The sequence below is a fragment of the Tursiops truncatus genome, chromosome 8, assembly GCF_011762595.2.
Source record: "Tursiops truncatus isolate mTurTru1 chromosome 8, mTurTru1.mat.Y, whole genome shotgun sequence".
Taxonomy (NCBI): domain Eukaryota; kingdom Metazoa; phylum Chordata; class Mammalia; order Artiodactyla; family Delphinidae; genus Tursiops; species Tursiops truncatus.
The window spans coordinates 15637358-15665326 of record NC_047041.1 but is presented as its reverse complement, the minus strand read 5'-3'; the positions used below and the strand labels follow the sequence as shown (position 1 = coordinate 15665326).

Here is a 27969-nt window from a genome sequence, read left to right as displayed (position 1 = left end):
AGGATTCTAGCCAACTTCAGACAGGAGGATTCAACATGACCACCAACGATAATAATGGTCAATCAGCTCTCAATGAATTCCAAAGGAAATACAGTTGACCCTGAACAATGTGGGTTTGAACTGCTAGGGCCCACTTATACACGGATTTTTCTTGATAGTAAACACTACAGTACTACAGTCCATGGCTGGTTGACTCCACAGATGTGGAGGAATCAGGGATGTGGAGGGCCAGATGTAAGTTTTATGTGGATTAATCCCGGTGTTGTTCAAGAGTCAACTATAGTTTTAAATAAAAGAAAAAAAAAGATTCAACTATTGTTTAAAATATCTAGCAGGTCTTTAGGTGATTTTTATTTTTCTATACTTCTCTGTTTGGGCTGTACTGAACAGGGAAAATAAAATAATTCATGCATGCACAATGTCTGGGGGATAGAGAATTGAGAGCTTACCTGCACTGACAAAATATACCATGAAACATGCATTATTCTTGGAAGTATTTCTAAGGTGGTACACGGTATATCGTGCATAATTAATAAATGAAAATTTTCTGGTGACGACTTGGAATTCAAGGCATAGAAGGGACTTTTTTTTTTTTTTTTGCAGTACGCAGGCCTCTCACTGTTGTGGCCTCTCCCGTTGTGGAGCACAGGCTCTGGACGCGCAGGCTCAGAGGCCATGGCTCACGGGCCCAGCCGCTCTGCGGCATGTGGGATCCTCCCAGACCGGGACACGAACCTGTGTCCCCTGCATCGGCAGGCGGACTCTCAACCACTGCGCCAACAGGGAAGCCCCAGAAGGGACATTTTTAAGGCAAAAAAGAAAATAACTTCTCAGTTCCAGTAATTCCCATCTGGTTAACATTTACCGTCTCAGAAAACAGAAGTCCTAGGAATGTCTCTAACACAATGGGCAACTCCCTCAGCCTAACTGACATTATTGTTGTTGTTATCTTAACATTTACATGGTGCCAACAATACTTTGTATGCTTTACAGAACATTAAATCAACTCCTGGCCTGTAGGTTTACCACTTAAATGAACTGAACAAAAAGATCTTTAAAAAGGGATGGAGGGAGATAGGAGAAGAGGATGGAGTTGATAAAAAACATGAAGGTAAGGTTAGAATTACTTACAAAGTATCAGTCCCCATTCCATTTTCAGGTATTTATTTTGGATTGACCACATCTCAGAAGTCTAAAAGGGGGATTGAGATTGAGATTGACGGCTGAATTCTAAAGGAGCTATTTAAAAGGATGCCCTGAAGCCTTTTTTAAAGGAAGAATTTAAAGGAAGGGCAGGAAAGAGGGAGAGGCCCAAAGAAGATTGGAGGGCAAACAGGAGCTTTGAGAAGAGAGGAGGGATTGGGCAGAAAAGCATAGAGAAATGGGGAGGAAAAGGGTAAGAGCTAAATGGTTTAACAAGGAAGTCCTAATAGTTTAAAGTGGCTACCAAAGCAAATGGTATAATGAAACGATACCAATTGTTACAGAAATGTTTTGAAATAAAAGAAAAACAGAACAGCAGTTAGTCCAAGGAGAAATTTAAAGTTATGGTAGGAAATTAAGCTATGAAAGATGAAATTTTCGTGCCAGAGAAGAAAGACTGGACATGTGAGTAAAGAACTTGGCAATGGCCTGGACTGTGAGGTCAGAAGGAAGCAGAAAGCTGAATGGATTTCAAGATGAATTTTCTTAATGAAGTACATGCTACTCCTTCCTAGAGTGCCAGCTCATAGGTAAAAATAACACAGGCTCACAGAAGGATTGTGCTCTTCCCAAGAACGGTATTTGTCAAGGAGTCTGTGTACTGTTAGGCACATTTAGACGCAGCACCTAGAACACTCAAAGCTTTTTAAACCACCAGCTGGAAAGAGAGCTAATCTCCCCAATGGAGATTTATTACACTGAGCATCTTGCTAACCTTACAATGAACGGTAGTGTTGTTCCCAGTGAACAAAGTCAGCAACAGTTCATATTTTAAATTGTTTTAAATTATATTAATATGCCCCCAAAGCCTAATAACATAGCCTGCAGTAGCAGGAGGTTGATTGAACCAAGGGAACACAATAACAGTTGAAAAACCATTCTAAATTCCTCATCTCTTTGCATCTCCCAATTATTTGGTAATGAAGACTAAGGGAAAATAGGAAGCAATCTCCGTTATCAGATAAGCATCTTACCCTCCCTACTTCTGAAACTCTTACCTGTCCTGCATCCTTAGATGTCAGTACTGTGAGCTAATTGTGAAGATGTACATCTTCGTCAAGCCAGGCATTTCTAGTCTGAATGGTTATAACACTGGGCTGTCTGTCTTCCCTGCAGCAGCCCAGAGTTAGAGCCAGCTTCCCTGTGCCCATCAGGAACACTGCACCAAGCACCTTCTGAGGGGCTTTCCTAATCCCAGCTGCAAACCATAAGTGCTGGCAGGAAATGCCCCCTGGGATTCCACCAAAATGGGAATATTTTTGTGTGGTGGCTTTTTGCATTTATTCCGACTTCAATGAGTTCCTTTTATTAAGTAGTCATCACATTTTCAAACCAAATAGATTTTATTTCCATAATGAATGTCTGTGTCTCATGTGAAGTGAACAGTGAAGTTTAAGTGACTTAAATCACTCGCCTGTATAGTCTAACTGGAACATTAATTAATTCTCAAATTTCTGATATTTATTTTAAAGGCAGGAGGAGGAATGTTGATAAACAACAGTGCCATAGAAAAAAATCTGAAAAACTGTTTCAGCAAAGTACAGCTCATTATTATATGGATTATTGCTATTAGATTGGCCAAAAAGTTTGTTCAGTTAGTGAATACGTTGTTCAATTCAGTTCTTGGTGGAAATTACTTTTATTTTTACTTAAAACTGAATGAACTTTTTGGCCAACCCAATACATATCACATGTATGTTAACATTATTGTACCCATATTAAATGTAAAAACACAACTACATGAAGCATGTACTTCATATCACAGTTAACATTTAATAAGATTGTTCGTCCTTTCCCTTAGCAGGATTACATGCATCCTAAATTCTGACTTTCTATAATAGTCCTAAATTGACATTACAGTACAAGTCTAGAATTCTAAAAAGCTACTAGAAGTACCAGCAAGGATTTTACTTTTAAATAAGCTACCATAATTATGTATTAATTCACTAAAATATTAAGTATAGTTAATAACAGTGAGGGTTTTTTAAAAAACTCATTAAAAGCATCCACAATTTAAGCAAAAACCAACCTATTTATTACACTGTCTACTGGGCCCTCTTTTGATCTTATGACAGTATTGCTTTTAAGCAAATGGATATGACTCCTAATTCACTGCCAAAGAGACCCAAAAGAATCTCCAGACATCAGAAATAGTTTCATTTAAGACAGACATATTTGCATAAATATCTTTTTAGAAAACTAACAGACCATGAGAAACATCACCCAAAAAATCACAAGGACCGAGAATTATGAGATGAGAAATGAAGGGAGAATAGAGAGCGGGGGGAAAAGAAAATAAAATGTTAATTGATAATAACTTCACACTAAAAGTAATTATCCCTCCCTATTCTTTTTTAAATTTATTTTATTTTTATTTATTTTATTTTTGGCTGCGTTGTGTCTTCGCTGTGCGGGCTTTCTCTAGTTGCGGTGAGCGGGGGCTACTCTTCGTTGTGGTGCATGGGCTTCTCACTGCAGTGGCTTCTCTTGTGGAGCACAGGCTGTAGGCGCGTGGCTTCAGTAGTTGTGGCACATGGGCTCAGTAACTGTGGCTCACGGGCTCTAGAGCGCAGGCTCAGCAGTTGTGGCACATGGGCTTAGTTGCTCCGCGGCATGTGGGATCTTCCTGGGCCAGGGATCGAACCCGTGTCGTGTCTCCTGCATTGGCAGGCAGATTCTTAACCACTATGCCACCAGGGAAGCCCTATCCCTCCGTATTTAAAGATCTCTTTGAATTCTCCTGAGATCTCTGGGTCACAGATTTCTTTAGAGATCATACTTGCATTCTTTGAAACAAAGTCAAAGAAAATTCCAATAAATCAAATGTACTTTTCTGAGTAGAAGATGGCACAGAATAAAGAGTTCTGGTAGGAAAGACATAAAAACTAACACATACAGTAGCAGAATCTTTTTCCCTCTGAACAAAATCTCATAGAAGCTCTAATACATAAGATGAGGAATGGGAGAAGCACCTACTCTGGTTAACTCTGGGTAAGAGGTTCAGAGACAGACAAAACTTTTCAGAACCCTAGGGCTCTGGAGAACAATTCAGAAATCACTGGGACAGCAAAAAGAGAACTGGAGTGAGTTGAGATCTAGAAACATTTGTGACCTTGGGCATATCACCTTACCTCTATAGTCCTCAAGGTCCTTATCTACTAAATGAAAGGTGTGACTGTAAGTGACTTGCAGGCAGAGTTATCAAGACAAGGTCTCACCATGCCAATTCCTAAGTAGAACTCTGAGAGACTCTGGTGTTGCTTCTTTTACATTTTTATTTTATTTTTTTAAGTTCCAAGGTTCATTCACATAAAATCAATCAGAATCACCAAACAGTTCTCAATCTTGAACAACTAAAATATTTAAGCCATCTAGTTTTACAGTGCTATATAATATAGGACGATATGATAAGCAGAAAGATGTATTTACCACATTTGAGATAACCTCAGTGAGTAAGCTCTCAAGTGTTACCTTTCTTACTTAAACAGCAATTAAATACATTGAAGCATAACACCACTGTCTACCTAGGAAAGCCTTGGCATTTTTGCTGCTAATATTTTCTCTATTGGTAAAATCAATATCTCCTACCACTAAGAAAACTGATAATCAATAATATTATTAATTTCCATTCCACTTACAGAACAAACAATGGTAGTCTAAATTAAATGGAATGTGATGCAGGCCACAATTAAATCAAACTAATTAAGCCATAAATTATAAACAAATTAGGAAGATGTCAATATAGAAACCAAAAATCCAAGTCTAAGAATCTTATCCAAATTTGATAGTTTCCATCTATAAAAAGAATCTTAGAAATGAGAAAATTGAAGTGTCAAGTTAGTTTTATATTTTTTCTTTGTGTTTTAGACAAGTTAATCCCAACATATTAAACATAATAAAAATAGCTTTAAATTTATTAAGCACTTAATACATGCCAAGGCAGTTACTTTTTATTATGAAAAATTTCAAATATATATAAAAGTAGACAGTAATACAATTAAATCAGCTTCAACAATTTTTAACTCATGGTCAATCTTGTTTCATCTATACCTCTACCAATTTCCTCCAAAATCCCAATTGCCATATCATTTCATTTGTAAATATTTCAGTATGTACCTCTAAAAGGATCCACTCTCTTATCTTAAAACATAACTATGGAACAGTTATCACACTTGAAAAAAATAACAATAATTATAGGCATTAACTCAATCTTCACAACAACCCTGTGAAGTAGGTACTACTATCATTCCCATTTAAAACTGACGCACAAACCAACCAGGTAATTTGCCCAGGTTATACGGTACTAAATAGCAGAGGCAGAATTTGAACCCAAGCATTTGAGCTCTAGAACCTGAACCCTTAACTACACACTATGTTTTGCTGCCTCTCAAAACTAGATTTTACGGTAAGGAGTTCTTAAATATAAACATAGTAAACTGATTAACAAAGGAATGAATGACAGTATCAGAAGTCAGCAAAATTTTGAAACCGGGAAAATACATCACAGTACTTCACCTCTCCTCCAACTTCTTTCTTCATCTTCTGCTGGTATGCTCATGAACACCTCTACCTTCCTTCGTTTAACATAATGCCAATTATTACAAGGTTTGTTCTTCTCACTACAACCAGCTCCACCAGGTTAAGCTGATATTTGGGATGTACTCTCTGACTAGCTTTCATCAAAACAGACTCACTGGGTGCAGTCCTACTCAAAATTAAATATTCTCTACAGAAGTCATAAGATGTAGCAGACAGACCCTAAGGTGACCAACCTCCAGTGATTGCACACACCATACATTCATTCATGATTTTGTGTAATCTCTTCTCTCCCCTCCATCAAGCTGGAAGTCCTGATGAAGCAAGTGGCCATGTTTGAGAAGCTCCTAAGAAAAGGAACTGTGGATGGTCTCAAAGAACTGTAGGCCACCTCTCTAGAACCTGTGGGCAGCCTCCAGCCAACAGCCAGAAAAAAGTCAGTCATAAAGCCACAAAAAAATAAACTCTACCAGTAGTCTGAATGGTCTTTGGAGTGGGTTCTTCCCCACTGGGGCCTCCAGATAAGAATGCAACCCACCCAATACCTTGATTACAGCTTTATGAGACCCTGAGCAGAGGGTCTCCTGACCCACAGAAACCATGAAATAAAAATGTGTGCTGCTCCTACCTCGACTGGGGAGTCGGCAGTGACTCCCATGAGGAAGCGATACTTGACTGAGCTCTGATAGATGAACAGGCGTTAACTGGGGGGATGAATGGTCAAAGGTCCCAAAATTGGGGTAGCATGGCAAACAAAGACTGAAAGAAAACGAGTGTGCTTAGAACAGGGTAAAGAAGGAAGACCAGACTGAGGAGGGTCTCATAGGCCCTAGGAAAGAAAGTGATTTGGAGGACTTTATCCTGAAAGCTATGATTAAAAAGTTTTAAGCAGTGGGTACCATAACACCTGAATGTCCCAGAGACATCTTTAATTCAACTGTACAAAATCCAATTTCATTATCCCTATTTCTCATTTCCCAATTTCTATAAATGGCACTATCCTTCTTCTAGCTAGGAAATGACAAACAGGCTACATTATTTTACATTCCTACCAGAAATGCAGGAGAAGGTTCTAATTTCTCCACATCCTCACCAATACTTGTTATTGTCCATCTTTTTTAAATTATAGCCATCCTGAAGGGTATGAAGTGATATTTCATTGTGGTTTTAATTCTCATTTTCCTAATGACTAATAATGTTGAGCATCTTTTTAAGTGTTTATTGGGCAGCTGTATACCTTCTCTGTTCATTTTTTAATTAGGTTGTCTTTTTATTATTGAGTTGTAAGAGTTCTTTATATATTCGCAATACAAATCCCTTATCAGATATATGATTTGCAAATACTTTCTCCTCATTCTGTGATTTGTCTTTCACTTTTTTGATGGTATTGTGTACAGCACAAAAGTTTCTAATTTTGATGTGGTTCAATTTAATGTTTTTTCTTTTGTCCCTTGTGCTTTTGGTGTCCTACCTAAGAAACCACTGCCTAACTCCAGATCACAAAGATTTACTCCCATGTTTTCTTCTAAGAGTTTTACAGTTTTAGTTCTTACATTTATATCTTTGATCCATTTTCAGCTAATTTTTGTGTATGGTGTAAAGCAGGGGTCCAACTTCACTCTTTTGCATGTGGATATCCAGTTGTCCCACCATCATTTGTTGAAAAAACTATTCTTTCTCCATTTAATTGTCTTGGCACTCTGTCAAAAGTCAAATGACCACATTTGGCTTTTATTTCTGGACTCCTGAACCTATTCCACTGATCTGTCCTTACATATACTATATACTGTCTTGTCTCCTAGTTCTTGATATTCTAGATGTCGATATTCACCTTACTCTCTTAAGGTTGGTGTTTATTACACAAAACAATGGGTTTTGTAAAGTCTCAAGCACCCAACACAGGACCTAGGACCCAGAACCCAGAACAACTATTTATAATTATTTAGCAACTATTAATTATTAATAGCAACTATTAATGAACCAAACCGAAAAGATTTCTGCTTGTGATTTAGGGGGAACTTTTAAAATTATTTTTAAGAAGGTCAGTTGATAAAGCAAATATTAAAAATCGAGATGAAAATAACCTACCAACTTAGCAAAATAACAACAGAGAAATAGAACTAAGAAAGAACTGGAGTAACAGTTACTAGGCAACCACAACAATTACTAAAGGGGACGACTACTCCAAATTTTTATTCCAGTTAATTCATTCATTAATGTAACTGTGTATGTTAGATCCTAACTACTTCTTTTAAAAAAGAAAGAAAGGACTGAGGTGCTTACAAAATCAAACACATAAAATAAGACAATTAAAAAAAAATCAATAAATTCTTTCCTCCTATTTTCTCAAAGCTATAGTGCCCTTGGGAAAGGGCCAACCACTTCTAGATCAGCAGATATGCAAAGGATTCATTAGCATTAAGTCCATTAGTCTACAGGCAACACACACGGGGAAACTTCTAATATATGAAACAAGGACAAACTGTGTTAGACTCTTCAAAGGATAGATATAGGAAGTTCTGGCCCTCACCTCCCCAAATCTCTGCTTTTTAACCAAAAAAGGATAAAGAAAAGTGAGGGTTTCTTTGTCCTCTGGTTCCTCCAAAGTAGGTCAGGTCTGTGTGTAATTATTGGCTTTAGCATTCCTTCAGAAAAGGAAGAGATGTCAATGCATGGAGATTTTTAAAAACAGCACACTCAGGCTAGGGGTAGAGGCAAAAGAGTGCCTCTGCTGCGTACCAAAAAAACAAACTAAGAACAGTTTTTTGTTTTTAAAAATCGTAAGTCAATTTTAAGACAGGTAGGATAAGAGGCCTAATTTCTCATTCTAAGGCTACAAACCCCTGAACTTCTTGAACATGTGGATAAATCCTCCTTGTTTCATCTTCTTCCTAGTCATGCTCCCTACTTAGCAAGGTTGACATGAAGAAACCGTGAAAAACAAATTCAAGATATATTTACCGGAGGATTTTCTATGTAAGAACACCTACCAAAAGATTAATTAAGAACTAGTATTTTGCATTACCAAATCTTTCCTTAGAAAAAGAATCACTCTGGGGTTCTTTTTAACAATATGCTCATAGAAATTTTTATTGTGAAATACGTCACATACAAACCACAGTTCCTTATGTGCTTTTCTATTCTAGTCCCTATTTCAAGACAATCACTATCCTAAAATTTATATTATCATTCCTTTGCTTTTCTTTACAGTTTTACCCTATATGTATCACCAAACAACATATTATTTAGATTTGCCTGTTTTTAAATTTTATATCAAGAGAATCAGACTGATCATTGTTAACTGCCTTTTTTGATCCTTATAATGTATTTATAATATTCCTCCATGAAGATGCATGCAGTGGTACCTAATTCACAATATTTATGCTAAATAGTCATTCTTTTACAAATATACCATCTTTATTATTGCTTTACAGTTGCTGGACATTTAGGTTGTTTGCATTTTTAGCTATTATGAACAGTATTTTAAATATTCTTATATTTGTCTCCAGGGCCATGAATACAAAAGTTTCACTAGGGTATATATTTAGGAACCAATAAGTAAAGCCAAATTGTTTTCCAAAATGGTCATATTCAACAGTGGGACTGTTCCCACTGTCCCATATCATCACCAACAACTGTTATTTCTCATTTTTCCCAGTCTGGTGAGTGGTGGGGAGCAAACAGTTCCTCGCTGTTTTAATTTGTATTTCCTTGATTACTGAAAAGGTTGAGGATCTATTCATATGTTCACGGACCATTTATTTCAGCCTCTGTGAAATAAACTTGTTCGCGACTTTCCTATTTTCTTTTTTTTTAATTTGAAAAGTTCTTTTATATTCTAGATGAACTTTGTCAGTACATCTTCTCTCAAGTTGTGGCTTATTTTTTCACTCTCTTTATGGTGTCTTTAAGTAAATTTTTTTTATTGAACTATAACAGATATGCAGAAACATCTCCAAATTATAAGTGTAACCCACATACGAAAAAGCAACTTGGCCCTTTTGGCTCTATGAGCAGCACCATGGCGGTCGCCAAGAACAGGCGCCCTTCTAGGAGACCTCACTTTTAGTCTAGTGCAAATTACCTAGACTATACGAAGGTGATAATAGCATATTATAAGTGATTTTTTTCCTACTGTGAAAAATAAAAAAGAACAAGCGCCTTACAAAAGGCAGCAAAATGGGAGTCAAGAAGAAAGTGGTTGATCCATTTCTTAAGAAAAATTGGTATGACATAAAAGCACCAGTATGCTCACTATAAGAAATACTGGAAAACCACTAGTTACAAGAACTCAAGGAATGAAAATCACATCTGATGGCTTCAAGGGTAGTATTTTTGAAGTGAGTCTTGCTGATCTGCAGAAGGATGAAGTCGCATTTTGAAAAGTCAAGCTAATTACTGAGGATGTTCAAGGCAAAAACTGCCTGACTAATTTCCATGGAATGGATCTTAGCCATGACAAAATGTGCTCCGTGGTCAAAATGGCAGACCATGATTGAAGCTCATGTTGATGTCAAGACTACCAATGGTTACTTGCTTCATCTATTCTGTGTTGGTTTTACTTAAAAACACAACTCTCTGATGCAGAAAACCTCTTAGACTGAGCATCAACAGGTCCACCAAACTTGGAAGATGATGGTAGTAATCATGACCTGAGAGGTGCAGACAAATGACCTGGAAAAGTGGTCAATAAATTGATTCCAGACAGCATTGGAAAAGACAGAAAAGACTTGCCAATCTATTTATCCACTCCATGATGTCTTTGTGAGAAAAGTAAAAATGCTGAAGAAGTCTAAGTTTGAACTGGGACTAAGTTTGAGCTTCATGGTGAAGGTGGTAGTTCTGGAAAAGCCACTGGGGATGAGACAAATGCTAAAGTTGAACGGGCTGGTGGAAATGAGCCACCAATCCAAGAATATGTTTAAGATTCAGAGAAAAAATCCGATTTGTGGGGAAAGAAAGCAATTTTGGGTTCTCAATAATTTTTAAGAGTGTAAGAAGTCCTAATGTCAAAAAGTGTGATAACTGCTAAATCAGACATATGTGGTGTCTTATTCTCCGTGCCATTCAACCTCATATGTCCCATCTCTTCTTTCTCTGTACTGAATTTCAGAAATTTTCTTCAGATCTATCTTCCACTTCACTCTTGAATTCTATCCAATCTATACCATCTTTCCATTGTGTTTTGTCATTTTTTTCTTTAAATTTATTTATTTTTGGCTGCGTTGGGTCTTTGTTGCCACACGTGGGCTTCTCTAGTTGCAGCGAGCAGAGGTTGCTCTTTGCTGCAGTGCGCAGGCTTCTCATTGCGATGGCTTCTCTTGTTGCGGAGCACGGGCAATAGGCAGGCGGGCTTCACTAGTTGTGACACGTGGGCTCAGCAGTTGTGGCTCGCAGGCTCTAGAGCGCAGGCTCAGTAGTTGTGGCGCACAGGCTTCGCTGTTCCACGGCATGTGGGAATCTTACCGGACCAGGGATCGAACCCGTGTCCCCTGCATTGGCAGGCAGATTCTTAATCACTGCGCCACCAGGGAAGCCCCTGTCATTTGTTTTTTATTTCTAGAAGTTCTGCTGAGACTGAGCTCTTCTTTCACACCTTCCTCAACAATTTTGAGTCTCTTCACCATACCGTAATTTTAATCTCCTCTTTTATTTCTTTAAACATCTACAGTCTTTACAAGACTAATGATTACCGCTGATGTTTTAGTTATCTAACACTGTGTAACAAACCTCCCCAGAACTTTGTGCATTCAAACAACAACAATCACTTATTTTGCTCACAAATTTGCAATCTGCCCAGGGCTCAGAAAGGACAGCTTGTTTCTGTTCCATGTGGCATCACCTAGGGCTGCTTGACAGGAAGTTGGAGGATCCAGTTTCCAGAGGCTTCTCACAAGGCATCAACAGGTTAGCACTGGCTGGCAGCTGGCAGCTTAGGCCTCAGTTCATCTCCACATGGGTCTCTCCATGGACTGCATGGGCTTTTTCACAGCATGGTGATGGGTTCCAATAATGAGCATCCCAAGAGAGCAAGGAAGGTGTGCGGCATTTCTATGACTTAGCCTCAGAATTCACATAATATCACTTCCGTGTTGACTGACTTTTGGTCAAAGCAGTCAGAAAGCCCTGGCTAGGTTCAGTGGAATGAGACAGACTCTACTTTTTTTTTTTTTTTTGCGGTACGCGGGCCTCTCACTGTTGTGGCCTCTCCCTTTGCGGAGCACAGGCTCCGGACGCGCAGGCTCAGCGGCCATGGCTCACGGGCCTAGCCGCTCCGCGGCATGTGGGATCTTCCCGGACGGGGGCACAAACCCGTGTCCCCTGCATCAGCAGGCGGACTCTCAACCACTGCGCCACCAGGGAAGCCCCAGACTCTACTTCTTGATAGCAGAATAGCAAGGTTCTAGAAGGGCACATGGGCTGGGAAATACTGTGGCAGCCATCTTTGGCAAATATAATCTGCTACACCTGACTCACTCATAGTTGCTTGTCTTCTTGTGCAAGCTCACATTTCTTGCAACTTTATCCATAAAAATTTTTGAGGTCTGTCCACAGAGATTTAAATTTGATTCTCCCAGACTCTGGGAATCACAACCAACTAGGACTACTAACAACAAAGTTAGCAGCTGAGAGATTTTCAGGCCTTACAGGTAGTGCAAAATCCTGGCTGCAAATCCATGTGAGGGCAAGCTTCTGTTTAGGCAGTTTCTTGGGAGACTTTTTCCCCTTCTCCATTCAGACCCAAGGCATTAATATGCAAGTCTCTGTATGCAGGGAATTTTTTCTCCTACTCATCCACTGAGAAGTCACGTTTCTGGGATCCCAGTTTTATATAGGGCAGTTTCTAATATGACCTCCCACTCTGCTTGGACACTATTTTCTTCTCTTGTCCCTCCTCCCTTTGGCTCTAAAGCCATAGGAAACCCTCAGCACAAACACCACCATCAGTACTTACTCTACATTGTGGAATCATGCTTTCTAGTCCTTTCAAGGCCTTCAGTTGTTTTTCTCACATGGGCTTCAGTATTTTACATATATTTTTCCTTTCCCCAGCTTCATTTTAAAATGTTCTGACCAGAAGGGAATTCTCTGCACATCTAATCTACCATATTACTGTCAAAGAAATTACTCACCATTCATTTTAAGCTATTTCACTTACTAAAAAAAGATAAATAATGTCAGGAATACATCTATGTTTTTAAAAGGCAGCCATGTAAAATATCATATTTACTTGGATGGAAATGCTTTGGAAAATGTCCTTAATTAATACACTTCCCACAAAGCAAATCAGAGGGAACTTAAACTTATTAGAAACAGTAACTTTTGCCCCAGATTCTTCACACCTCTTAAACTCTATTGGGCTCTATGCCCTTGTATGTATTTTTTTTAAATTTATTTATTTTATTTGTTTATTTTTGGCTGTGTTAGGTCTTCCTTGCTGTGTGGTCTTTCTCTAGTTGCAGTGAGCAGGGGCTACTCTTCCTTGAGGCGCGTGGGCTTCTCACTGCAGTGACTTCTCTTGTTGCGGAGCACAGGCTCCAGGAGCGCAGGCTTCAGTAGTTGTGGTAGTTGGGCTCAGTAGTTGTGGCTTGCGGGCTCTAGAGCACAGGCTCAATAGTTGTGGCGCATGGGCTTAGTTGCTCCGCAGCATGTGGGATCTTCCCAGATCAGGGCTCGAACCCGTGTCCCCTGCATTGGCAGGCAGATTCTTAACCACTGAGCCACCAGGGAAGCCCCCTTGTACGTATTTTAAACATGGTTTAGAACTGCACCACAACCCAAGGTAAAGGAAACTGTACCGATTTAAAGGAAAAAACAACAAACTATTTCTAGAGCCAATGTCTTAAGGTTAAAATTAAAAAAATAAAAAGATGAGGTCAATGTCATATAGGAAGAGGTAAATTCAAGTTCTCTTTGGCAAAATGAAAATGAATTAACTGGATTTAATATTCATATGCATTTTTTGAAACATGTTCTTAAGACTAAAGAAACAGCAGTTCATGAAAAAAAAGGAGCTATAAGCCACTGGAATAAAGCCTTTGCGCGTCAGATCTCCCCACCATGCTGAAAGCAATGGCTACAAATTACCATACTCCCCAAAAGATGACAGCCAAACTCTTCTATCCCAGAGGAAAAATGGCTATTGCAGCCGTTAGTCAGCACTGCAGGAGGCTTAAGACTAAGTCACTGAACAGACCATTTATTGTTCTTCATCTTGTACAATATGACCTTTCCAGCTCAGCCTGCTAAACATCACAGTGGTCCATGAGGAGAAAATCCACATGGAAGCAAATTCCAAAATGCAATTTACCCTATAGGCAGCTTGCTTTTCCAGATTCTTCATCCCACTTTGCTCTACTCCCCTCTGGGTCATAACAGAACTTGGCAAATGTTAGAATTTGCTATGTATAAACTCTGGAGCCCAGATTAGAAAACTCAGCAAAGTATGCATTTGGTACTGGCAAAAATGGTCGCTTTGTGCACTGATTCAGATTTGCTAACTTAGGATATCTACGGTTTCAAAAATGTGTCTGCAACTGTTGAAATAAAAAAAATCGGAGAAAAGGCACGTGTCACACACATCCCAACATAGGCTTACGAGTCTTCTGAGATCATCCTCTCCGTACCAACAAAATACCAAGGCCATTACACAATCTGTGGTTTCTTCTCATAATTGAAGAAATTAATAGCTTTGGATGCAAAACTTAGATAGCTTTACTCTGAGATATTCTCCCAGCCTTGGAGCTCTGTGTATAGAATCCCAAAGTACCAGTTACCAGACTCCCAAGTAGAGGTCTACAAAAGGTTCTTTTCATTCACTAGCAATCTTTCTTCATAGAAAACTTCAAAAACGTCTTTTGGAAGAGTTTTCCACTTATAAAAAGAGTCTGCAACAAAGCCCTATTGTATAGTAGTTTGTGTTTACAAAGCTGATAAAATCCATCTATACTGTAATTTCATGTCATACTTTATTGATAGCTCTTTTCCTTATATTAAAATCAAAGAGTTAGCATCCTAACAAGGTAGAGAGTACACAGGATACATTTAGCACATGACGTATGACCAAGTTTAAAAGGGTTGAACCTGGAAAAGGTAATTGCTCAGTTTGAATTGTAAGTAATCTGACATACTGATTTGGGGAGCAAAGCTACATTCTATAGTTTTAGGCAATGTAAATCTAAAGCATAACACAGCAATGAGTTTTTCCATCTGAGTAATAAGGGTATTCATATAAACTAATTACAGCCTAGAAATTAATTAACTGATCAAACCAGATGAGTTTACCCTTGGTAAATTAATAAGAGCTTGCTTGTCCATCTGGACATTAAAATGCTAGTCAGCAGAGGTTTTGTTATAACTTAATCTTTTCTGATTTGCTTTACATCAGAATTTTTTTGGCCTCCATTTGTTCACCTACAAGTCTGTAAGTTCCTTTATACACATCCAATAAAAGCAAAACGAGTACTTAAGCTTGTACATATGCTTCTAAGGGGCTATCTTTTTAATAGATTTTGCATTTATTTAGAGCAATAATGTACATGCATAAAGATATTATTGTTTAAAAAACTTATACTTTGTAATGCAGTCCCTTAACACACCCAAAAAAATCAGTGCAACTAATGCCTATTCAATGAATAGTATAACTACAAATAAAAAGGTCCTCATTTACTCCTGCACAGAAACTGAAGGACCTACTAGCATTAACCTCAATTCAGTATTTTAGACACACAGGCTTTACGGAGAAAATGAGTTTATAATTTCAGATACCTCTAACTGTCACATAACCAGGTCTGGGTTTCTACAGGGCTGTGGTAGCTCACTTCAGTTAGTGAAGCAACCCATCAAGGGCATCAATCAGTCCGGTTGGGGGGAAAAAGCATCAATATATTTATTATATTTTGGATATATACATTTTTTTCAGTCCACTCTTCCACCTTTTTCTGAAGAACAATTTTTTTGTTACACTCTAAACTTCTGGCTTTTGATATCAAGTAGAGAACCCCAATGTCATTAACGGTGCAGAAAGAAGAGCCTGGGCTTAAGGCAAGAGAATGAAATTGGCATCCCAACCCTACCACTTAGCTTCACGTCTGTAGAACAACTACTTTAATAAAGTTGCTATAAAGGTTAAAAGATATATCACCTAGAACTGGTGATATAGCTGGCATAGAACAGATAACTAATAAATATTGGCTGTTCTTATTGTTGTTATTAGTACCAACACTATTATTATTATTATTATTATTATTCCTGATGGGTCCCTACCCTGTTTCCTAGCAATTCCAAACTTGTCACTTTCTTCAAGCCCTCTAGTCAAGCTCAAATCCCTAACTTTCAACAAATGACCCACTCTTGTGCTTGACAGAGAAAACAGACATGAAGAATTTCCTCAATTTCATGTCTCTAGATATCTTCATGCACCCAAATTTGCCTTTTCTTTTTCATTCTAGAAGAAGCAGGTCTTTCCTCCAACCTCAGGCAAGTAATAAGTGCCCAGTAACTGTTAGTCACTATCATCCTCTTCCTCTTCCTCAACAAAAGGAACAGGAATTTCCAAACTCCACGTTACTGAAGACTGGCTGTTGCTCCAATTTCAGGCTTGGCAACTACCAGCACTCATGTGATTATGGAGAATGGCTACTGGTTTTACAGTAATCCATTACTCTCTTCTTCATCCTCAAAATCCATTTAGCTGACATAAAGGAGGTCAAGTTCTCATAAAATAACTAATGGTTCAAACTCATAGAAACAGAAAGTGGAATGGTGGTTGCCAGGGGCTGGGGGAAAGGGGAAATGGGGTATTTTTTAATGGGCATAGAGTTTCGGTTTTGCAAGATGAAAAAAGTTTTGGAGTTTGGTTGCACAACAATGTGAATGTACTTAACACTACTTAACTGTATACTGAAAAACAGGTAAAATGACAAGTTTTATGTTAGTGTTAATTTTACCACAATTTAAATACATACATATTGGTACTAGCTCAAGGCCACCCCAATATGACCTCTGCCAACCTTTGCCCTGAATTCATTTTCTGGACCCCTATTCAAATTAGGGTGAAAGTTCATTTAGCCATTTCAGTTTGTTCAAGCAAATTCCTGACCAACATCTAGATAACTTATATAACCTATGTTTTTATAAAAGATAAAAAAGATGCCATGTTGTTGAGGGATACTTGGGGGTTAGGATTGAATTCTCAGAGATAACAAGTACAGCATCTGCTTCCCTCCACCCAGCAGAAATAAATATTAAAATAATTCTCCAAGAATACTACTCACACTCCCAGTGGAATCTTCTGACATTGGCACATAGGATACTTGGGACAGAGGTATGGAAGTGAATAAACATGTGGTAGAAAGCTCTCTTAACATAACCTGCTCCAGTGAAACTCACCAAATGAAACCCATGTTGTAGGAAAAAATTTGACTTGAGATGCAAATATTTATAAAAACTGTGACTTAAAGACCATCTATTTTTAGGAGAGAAAATATGCAGTAAATCTAACACAGCAACAAACTAAAATGCAGGGTGAAAAGATAATAGTAAACCATTTCAACCAGAATAAGAAACTGTACTTTTGAGAGTTGTTTTTTTTTTTTTTTTTTTTTTTTTTTGTAAGCAGGCCTCTCACTGTTGCGGCCTCTCCCATTGCAGAGCACAGGCTCCGGACGCGCAGGCTCAGCGGCCATGGCTCACGGGTCCAGCCACTCCGCGGCATGTGGGATCTTCCCGGACCGGGGCACGAACCCGTGTCCCCTGCATCGGCAGGCGGACTCTTAACCACTGCGCCACCAGGGAGGCCCGAGAGTTATTTTTAAAATGTTAAGTATTCATTCTTTACCTCAAGATGTTCAAGAATCATTATACAGAGAACTGAGTGTGTTAAACACATGCAAACACATATGAACAAAAGCTAGGTTTGGCTGTATTCACAGAACTTACCTGTAGTTGGGTGGTACAACTCCCACTCACCTCTTGAAGTATGTAAAGGACATTACCTCAACACAAAGGACATTACCTCAACACAGAACCATGTAATGTTAACACTAGAAATATCTTATTCTAACCCAAGCCCTTTGTTTCATAGATGATGAAACTGAAGCACTGAAGGGATAAGTAAAACCTATGTACAAAATAAATTATGAGATCCCAGCATATAAAAATTCAGTAACTTTCTAATATACCAACATTAATTTATAAGAAGATGTGATGATGATAATTTTTAAAAGAACACATTCACAATAGCCACAAACTATCTCAAGCCTTGGAAAAAGCATTACAAAAATGTGTGAGAATTTTATGGAGAAAGCTAGAAAACGTTAGTAAAGGACCTAAAAGAGGACACATGCCATGTCCATAGACAGAAATGCCTAACGTTGAAAAGACCTCAATTCTCCCTCTTGCCCCTATATAAGCCACACTCTAGTCTCTCTTCCAAATAAAACTACAATAAACAAAAGAATATTCTTCTATGTTGTGGGCGATAATGGCAAAGGGATGCAGGGGTAAAAAATATAAGGATAAACCAGGAAAATAAGTCATCTTACCCAAGCAGTTTAAACTTTAAATGCAGGTTTCTAGCCTATAACGCCTAGCCAGCAGGACTCTTCCTTCTACATTCATTATTTCTGCGAGTTCAAATGTCCCTCAGATGATCTGTGTTTTCATGCAATTCTCTATATTTGCTTTAAAAATCAGTAAAGGCTTTTAAAATGTAAAGTGAACTTTGGAAACAATGTGGGCAGACCGGAAACTAATTTAACATTGTAACTTCATAGCCCACCTTACACTTCTTTAAAGTCTGTACAAACTTGCACTTCAGTATTCTGCCACTGTGCTTCCTGAAAACAACACCGATAGAAACTATCTTTCTAAGTCCCTACAGATCAAGAAGACAAGGTCAGCCTCCCACCCCACCCACAACGCCACACACACCTCCAGGACCAAAAAGATACAGCACCATAAAATCCTAATAAAAGTTCTGCATTAAAACTAAAGGCAACCCAAGTTATTTTCAGTGAGTAGTCTAAGATAAAGAAGGGGGGCTTCCCTGGTGGCGCAGTGGTTAAGAATCCTCCTGCCAATGCAGGGGACACGGGTTCGAGCCCTGGCCCGGGAAGATACCACATGCCGTGGAGCAACTAAGCTGGTGCGCCACAACTACTGAGCCTGTGCTCTAGAGCCCGTGAGCCACAACAACTGAGCCCGCGTGCCACAACTACTGAAGCCTGCGCACCTAGAGCCCACGCTCCGCAACAACAGAAGCCACCACAATGAGAAGCCCACGCACAGCAACGAAGAGTAGCCCCCGCTCGCCACAACCAGAGAAAAGCCCACGCGCAGCAACGAAGACCCAACGCAGCCAAAAATATAAATAAATAAAAGGGATTGAGTAAATTAAAATGAAAAATTAGACCTGACCCTGTGGAATTAACTTCCTATTACTGTGGATTTCCAAATTAAAATCCCATGTGTAGATTTTGACACGTGAAGTAGAACGAGGCGGGACAATTAACAACTAAATCTTTAACCTAAGCAAGATGGTTTCTGACAGTTTAACTCAAAAAGGTAACTAAAAATACACACAGGGCCTAAGTTAAACCTTACTGCAAACTGGGAAATAAGCAATTGAAACTTCTGTTCTAATAACTTCCGAGTCTCTTTAATATTTTATTACATCAGATCCAAAGCTGCCAAAGTTTAAATATCAGTCTGGAGACAGGGGCAAAAGATTCTTTTTCCCCTCTCCCCCAGAAAAAAATAAATTGGAAACCGTAGATATTCTGTGAGAAGGCAGTAAGACAGTCTGTGTTTTAACGGTGCAGTCATGTAAAGTCTATGGCCAGACATACCGACTATGCGAGCTGCTTGGCAAGCAGTACAACATGGGGTTTACTCATACCAATCACTGTAGGGCTCTTGACTAGCCAAGTACCAGCAAATGTGCACTAAGTCTACAGTTCAGAGGTGAGAACTTTCCTGAATACAAAGCTACTATAGAGGCCAAGTGTCTAGACTTGAGGAGGAGGAAACCTGTCAACATCAGAGAGCTTCCCCAGATTAAAGAATGAACATTTTCCCCCTTTGAGAGAGAACGGGAGAAACTGTTATGAATGAGCCCCAACAGTCAGAACGCTAACCAAAGTTGGGTATATCCTGTATACATTAATGAATAAAGCAACAAGTCTAAACTTACGGGCCTGCAGAATACAGATTTGAATATCTTAGTATAACAGTACAGATTATTTTATTAAAATAAATATTTAAAAGTACATTTAAAAGACATTATTTCTCCAGTTTCTTCAAGAATATAGGACAGGGGCTTCCCTGGTGGCGCAGTGGTTGGGAACCCGCCTGCCAATGCAGGGGACACGGGTTCGAGCCCTGGTCCAGGAGGATCCCACATGCCGCGGAGCAACTGGGCCCGTGCGCCACAACTGCTGAGCCTGCACTCGAGAACCCACGTGCCACAACTGCTGAAGCCCTCGTGCCATGGCTGCTGAGGCCCGCGTGCCTAGAGCCTGCGCTCTGCAACGGGAGAGGCCACCGTGGTGAGAAGCCCGTGCACAATGAAGAGTAGCCCCCGCTCACCGCAACCAGAGAAAGCCTGCACACAGCAACGAAGACCCAACGCAGCCATAAATAAATAAATAAATTTTAAAAAGAATATAGGACAAAAGACCAGTGAACTATATCCCTAGAGTTAAACAGGAATAACCTCTTTGACAGGCTCTCAATTCTTAGTTTTCCTTAAGGCTCGCTCTCTCTGCTTAGGCTGCTACTCAGTCACTCCTCCCAGTCTCAGATATCTCCAATCAGACCATAATAGCTTCCATGTCTGTATCTCCAGGCTTCATATTTCCAACCATCACCCCCTGGATATCACCCTCATCTTCTCCATTATACTGGAAAGTCAGCCCATCCATAATTAAACTGATCACATTTTCTCTTCCACTGCCAAATCTTCTCTTCTACTCTGAATTCCCTTGTCACCTAAAAGAATTGTTTGGATAAAGCAATAATTAATCTACTTCCTAATTAATCTACTTACCAAAGGTCTCCTGCTTCACTTCCCCAAACCATTAATCCCTCACATTCCAAAAATGTTCTTCTATCATGAAAGCAGTATCACAAAATAATAATCGCTACATAGGTAAGTTTTCTGTGTGAAGTACTGGGCTTTATGTATATTACCTCATTCAATCTAATCCTCAAAACAGTGCTCTGAGGTAGGCATTGCTGTGCTTGTTTTACCAATGAATTAAACCGAGACTGAGGCTTATCCAAAGTCAGAGAAACAGCTAATAAGTGGGAGACTAGGAGTTCAATATCAGATACTAACTCAATCACTATATAAAACTACCTCAGTACAGATTTTTTTTTAATTGAAGGAAGGGGGAAACCAGGCATAATTTGATCATCCTAATAATTAAGTTACTAATTCATCATTTATCATACAGTTTCTGTCATGAAGTACACATTATTTTATATTATTAGAGATACTCTCAAAACACGAATCTGATCTAAAAGACTGAACCAAAAATATATTTTGGTGATTGCCTATTGCTTAAACAATGAAGTCAAATTGTATTTCACAATCTGCCTCCAACCTACCTTTCAATTATATCTTCCAATACTCCAGCTACTGCCCCTTTCCCCACTCCCCACACTTTTTGGCACTAACTAACGTACACAACTAGTAATTCTCATTCACTCTCCTAAGGCCAGGTCTGTGGGCAATGTTTTTAATGTAGCCTACCCTGACTTCTTCAAGCAAAATTAATTCCTCCCTCTTCTTGCTTCTACAGCAGATTTTTCATTCCTTTTTTTTAAAACACAGCTTTATTATTTTTTAATAGATTCACTTTTATTTGAATACATTGTTTTGTGTGCATTTTTTTTTTTTTGGCTGCACTGGGTCTTCATTGCTGTGCACGGGCTTTCTCTAGTTGTGGCGAGCGGGGGCTACTATTTGCTGTGGTGCACGGGCTTCTCACTGCAGGGCTTCTCTTGTTGCAGAGCATGGGCTCTAGGAGCACGGGCTTCAGTAGTTGCAGCATGCCGGCTCAGGAGTTGCGCCACGTGGGCCCTAGAGTGTGTGGGCTCTAGGGCGCACAGACTTCAGTAGTTGTGGCATGCAGGTTCAGCAGTTGTGGCTTGTGGGCTCTAGAGCGCAGGCTCAGTAGCTGTGGCGCACGGGCTTAGTTGTTCTGCAGCATGTGGGATCTTCCGGACCAGGGATTGAACCCGTGTCCCCTGCAGTGGCAGGCAGATTCTTAACCACTGCGCCACCAGGGAAGTCCCCAGGTTTTTCATTCTTAACTTATACCACACACATCTATGTACATATACATATACATTCATACACATATATCATCAAGTTATTACACACACCGAGAAAGGGAGTCATCTTATCTTTTCATATATTTAGACACACATACAGAAACCTCATATATTTTGCACCTATAGGGAAAGGCACTTGTGTAGTAATTCTTACTATTTCTGTTCCTATCTCTTCCTTTCTTATCTACTTCTTACCTACATACACTCCATATGCTCTCCAGCATATTTTTAAATTACATTGAGGCCAAAGGAAAATATTTCCAAAGGTAAAAGTAAATAACATGGCAACTAGCACTACAGTCAGGATCAAACATGTAGCACCTAATATATATTAACTGTACAAATTGTTTTGTTTGTATTTAAAGAAGTAGGGCTTTTCACTGTGCTTTAGGTAGCAGAAATGGCCACCACTGTCCAGGATAGGGAGGTAACAGCATGAGGAGTTGGGATTCAAAACGTTATCACTAAAGGACCAAATACGAACAACAGATTTTTAGATCTTTACTTCCTTTCCCCTCCCCACACTAATAGAAATGCTTTTTCATAGACACAATTAAAAAAAAAAAATTAGAGTAACCCTATAGTAACCACACTATTTCCAGATTATTTTGCCCTCTACAATACCTTGCATTATTAACATATTTTAATTATAAAATGTCTGGATTAACTGGAAAACATTTTTTTTATTACTGTTTAACAACAACAAAAAGACACTACAGGCAACAGAATAAACGTAACCTTTTATGGCAGACATAAAAAGACACCCAAAAAGACAAGGTTACTTAGCTTCTGTAAGTGATTTCTTTTCTCCCTCTATCCTTCTAATATATTCTGAGAAACATACAGGAATGGAAATTTAAGAAAACATGCATATTCTTCCAGTGCAGACCTAAAGCAACAAGGGAAAAAAAACCTCAAGTAATGGAGGGGAATGGGGAGAGGAACAGGGGCTGTAAGATGTCAGCAGGGTGATAGGGGAGGCCAGGTTGCCAAAGAAACCAAACAGTAAAGAATAAGAGGAAAAAAATCGTTAGTTGGAAAACCTCTGAATGCTTTTACAGGAGCTCAATCCCTTGTCCTAAAAAGATGTGCTGCAAAGAGACCAATTGTCACGAATGACAAAGGGGACCTGGAGCAAGAACACCAACTGCCAAGCAACGCCCTCTTCTAAATTACACAGTACATGTCCATCAATTAGAACGACCGCAAATGAATTCGGAATCCATGATGAATCTTCTGACTGCAGAAACCCAAACTTTGTGTGTGTCTGTGTTATTTTTTTAAAAAGAGCTTCTGTCAGCTTACATTTAAGTAAGTATAATGGTTAAACAGACATAAATACAAAAACTATTACTGTTTATATAAGCTGACCCAGGTAAAGAAACTCAGCGAGCCAGAAACACTTGTGAAATTTGCTAGCCTCCCTTCTTCCTTAAAGTCCAGTCTAAAGTTGTTTTGATTTACCACAGTTTAGAAAGAAAAAAGTGAAATTACGAAGTATTATTTATAAGCAGCCAGTAATTACTGGTTTTGAAAAGAGTTTGAAATGAGCGAACCTACTTGAAATCCCCAAGGCAAACCTTTGTTCTAAGGCCACTAAATCGTTTTGTAGTTAAGGAGATAGGGAATTAATAAGGGGAAAAAATTACACAGAAGAAAAGAATGTTAATTTTATTTTCTCTGGAAAACATAATATTTTAGAGCATGGTGGTTAAGACCATGGTTTCTGAAGCTCTACTCCTTATTAGTTTTGGGACCTTAAGAAAGTTTCTTGCCCTTGCTGTGCTTCAGTTTCCTCACTGGTTAAGGTAAAGAGAGTAATAATATCTAACTCACAGGGTAGCTGTCAGGTTTAAATGAAATAATGATTAAAGCACTTAGGGCAAACAGTGCTCGGTAAGGATTCAATAAATGATCACAAAATCCCTTTGAGATTATCTAATTAATTTCCTCATCTTGACCATGGTTATATATACTGCAAACTATCCCCTATAGTATCACTGTCAGACTAAAGTTCCTAAAATCATCCTTTCACAGTGCATGAGGAGCCATGTTTACTCACAAACTCAAAACTATGGGTCTGGCTTTCAATATCCTCTGAAACCTGTCCCCACACAATCTCTCCAGTTACTGCCCCCAAACAATCAGTTTTCGTCCTACTACTCTTCACTCAACTTCACACAAAACATACTTTTTCATTTCTGCCTTTGCAGCAACTACAGTCTTCTTAAAAGGTCCACTTGCCAGGTACCTCTTACCCCTACTTTCTACCTGCGCAAATATTAACTACCCTTCCAGGACACAGTTCAGGTTCTTTGAGAAGACTCCAGTACTTTGATCTCCTAGTGATCATTCCTAATCCTCTCAACAACCTAGCTCCTGAGGATAAACTGTGACTGTTCTCTACTTGTACCTGGTTCATTCTAACTATACAAGACAACAATCTCCTTGAGGGCAGGGACTATATTTTCCCTTAAACATCATCCAGAGGTCCAGCAAAGCTATGCACCTTGATAATAAGGCTTTTCACTCACTTGTTTTCACAGTTGAAAACAAGGGAAAAAATTTTATTCAATAAACACAATAAACAGTAAGCCTCCTAAATCCATATTATAGCTTAACTCTAAGAAGTTAGAAAATATTCTCATAAATATAGCTGTAATTTTACGACCAGAAAAATATCAGTTACATATAAACTTGCCCAAACCCAGTGGCATGAGAAAGAGGCAGATTCAACAGGATGAAAATATGGTATTTGTCTCTCTTTATTTTTTTTTTAGTATTTATTTATTTATTTGGCTGCGCCAGCTCTTAGTTGCAGTATGTGGGATCTAGTTCCCTGCCCAGAGATCAAAGCTGGGCCCCCTGCTTTGGGAGTGTGGAGTCTTAACCACTGGACCACCAGGGAAGTTCCGGTACTTCTCTATTTTTGATGTAAAAAGAATAAGCAGCAGCGTTTCACTATTCTTAAGTTGCTAATGGAAGCATGCAGGCTTAAAAAAATCGGCATGTTCCCTGATCAGTATCACATTCATCCACAGCAATATCATGGATGACCTTTTCACTTTAATCCATTATCAGAACAAAATCACAGATCTACCCTAATGCAAGCAATTTTACATCTCTCTGAAGTTCAACAACTTGAGGGAACAAGATTCAGAGGAACCACTGGCCATTATTACTGGATTACCTCTCCTGAAATTTCCTCAGTGCCAGTCTTCATTTTGCCATGCACTTGACTCCCTGGCATCTAGTCTGGAAGTAGGCTTAAATACATACACACAAGGAGGTGTGCTGAGCAAAACACTGGTTATATACTCAGCCAGTTCATCTGGATCAAACAGGGCAGGCAGTCTGATAGATAGGCAAACCAGATGTGGGCTGAGGAGACCCGAAACAGCAGACTTTCTCATATGTACATCAATCATTCATTCAACAAACACGCAAGGCACTAAGTGCATATCTACTTCTATGTACTATATACTATATGCAAGGCACTTTGCTCAGTATTGTGGGGTTAAGAGTACTTAAATCACTGACTCATTCTATACTGGCTCACATTTTATTTATTTGTTTATTTATTTTTAATAAATTTATTTATTTTATTTACTTTTGGCTGCATTGGGTCTTCATTGATGTGCATGGGCTTTCTCTGGCTGTGGTGAGCAGGGGCTACTCTTGGTTGCGAAGCGCAGGCTTCTCATTGCAGTGGCTTCTCTTATTGCGGAGCACGGGCTCTAGGCATCGAGGCTTCAGTAGTTGTGGCTCGTGGGCTCTAGAGCACAGGCTCAGTAGTTGTGGCGCACAGGCTTTAGTTGCTCCGCAGCATGTGGAATCTTCCCGGCCCAGGGTTTGAACCCACGTCCCCTGCATTGGCAGGCGGATTCTTAACCACTGCGCCACCAGGGAAGCCCATGACTCACATTTTTAATAAAAGGCATATGACATATACTACCAAAAAGGCAAATATGTCATTTATTTATATTTCACTTTGATTCAGAAAATGTTTAAGATAGCTCATAAAAAGTCACACTGGATAAAATATAAAATGATGAAGGGAAAAAAGGAGAGAAAATGAGATTAGAAAGACAAGATAAAGAAAAAGTAAGAGGTTTATTTACTAAAATGAGAATATTAAGATCTTTAACATTTTTCCAGAATCGGACAAATGTACAACATAAAGAAAACAGACAGAATACTATGAATTTGAAGGAGTAACAGATCTCATCCAACCAGGGTGGTTAGGGAAGACTGGGACCCAAAAGAGCACACAGTGCCACTGTTGACTAAGAATGTGAATTCCTTTTTTTTTTTTTTTTTTTTTCCGTTGCGGAGCACAGGCTCCGGACGCGCAGGCTCAGCGGCCATGGTTCACAGGCCCAGCTGCTCCGCGGCATGTGGGATCTTCCCAGACCGGGGCACAAACCTGTGTCCCCTGCATCGGCAGGCGGACTCTCAACCACTGCGCCACCAGGGAAGCCCGAATTCCTTTTTTTAAATAAGAAAGCAAAACTGTATTCTGTTGCTCTAAAAACATGTGTATATGAGATGCTTTTCTAGACAACTCCCAAACAGAATTGATCATCTCCTTATCAGTGCCCTTTAGTACTTTATGTAACTTTATTCCTTCCTCCCAGGTTTTTCACTATCTTTGTAACATCAATGCCCAGACCAATGTATTATACGAAGCGCATAGTAGGTGCTTAATGAATGTCTGTCAAATCAATTTAACAAGCCGATTATTTCCATGGTTCCACTAACCTCTGCGGTCAATGCAAAGTTTTTTTGCCCCTTCTACAGTTTTAGACATGCCCAGGAGACACAGAATAGATTGGGACAGTGGTACCTCATTAATGTTCAGTAGTAGTATCCTAGGAGGGTACTATATATAATAATCCAAAGATGAGCCCAGGGGCTCAAGGGAAGGAAAGTAAGGAAAAGACTGACAACTGTTGTTTGAAACATATCTGGAATTCTTCTTCCTTTTACCTAGGATGAATTTTGGATGTAAAGAGAAACGAATGTTTAAAATCTCAGTTTCACCCTAATGAGAGTCAGGGACTTTCACAATGATCTCATAGATAAAGAAACAAAATGGCAAGACAAAGGTATGACTTTCATCATTTCCTCAACAAACTGGAGCCTCAGAAAAGCCCCAGCCTGGCACACAGAGGTCTCATCTAATCTAGGGTTTTGCTCGTGCACAACTCCAAGATCACAGAAATTTTTCAGAAATAGTGATAGAATCATAAATCTGTATGTGTGCAGTTACATGAACTTTTTACTTCATAAATACAGTAAAAAGATAATTATTAGCCATATAAAAATAGAAATTTAGCCATAATCCCAAAGTAATCCAAAAAGCTGCTTTTAATGAAACTAAAAGTGGACAGCTAGGGAACTAATTTTATTAACTGATCCATTTTGAATAAATCAAAGAGAATATTGACAACTATAAAGATACTACCTTCAAGAACAAAGGGATATGAAATCAAGGAACATTTCAAATCATATTCCAGATTTACACAACTAATCATAATTCTTAGCTTTTATTTCAAAAGATTTATGAAAAAAATGTATTTGCACAAACATAAGGGAACCAAACTTGCCTAGAGTTTGACCATAGAGTTAAAATATGTTAGAACAGTCCTGGAATCATAGGTTCAAATACAAAGTTTAAAGCATTTTGATGTTTTTTTATTGGTAGATACTGCTGACTTTTATATCCATCACTTCTTTACATGAAGTTGCCATAACAGGCCAAGTGTTGGATAATTAAGCCATAGATAGATGTTTGTGTTCCAATTACACTTCCAAACCATAAACATCCTGCAACTTTTCTGAAACTGCAACTTCAATTCCTCTAAAATTCTTAAAAATCTGTGATTC

At 38.9% G+C, this 27969-nt stretch overlaps 1 protein-coding gene and 1 pseudogene across 5 annotated transcripts in view; one reads left to right on the top strand and one right to left on the bottom strand.

Annotated features, from left to right (window-relative positions):
- Window positions 1-27969, bottom strand: part of SIK3 (SIK family kinase 3) — a 247332-nt gene that overhangs the window by 115138 nt on the left and 104225 nt on the right. The window lies entirely within an intron of this gene.
- Window positions 55-10664, top strand: LOC117313270 (small ribosomal subunit protein eS1 pseudogene; annotated as a pseudogene).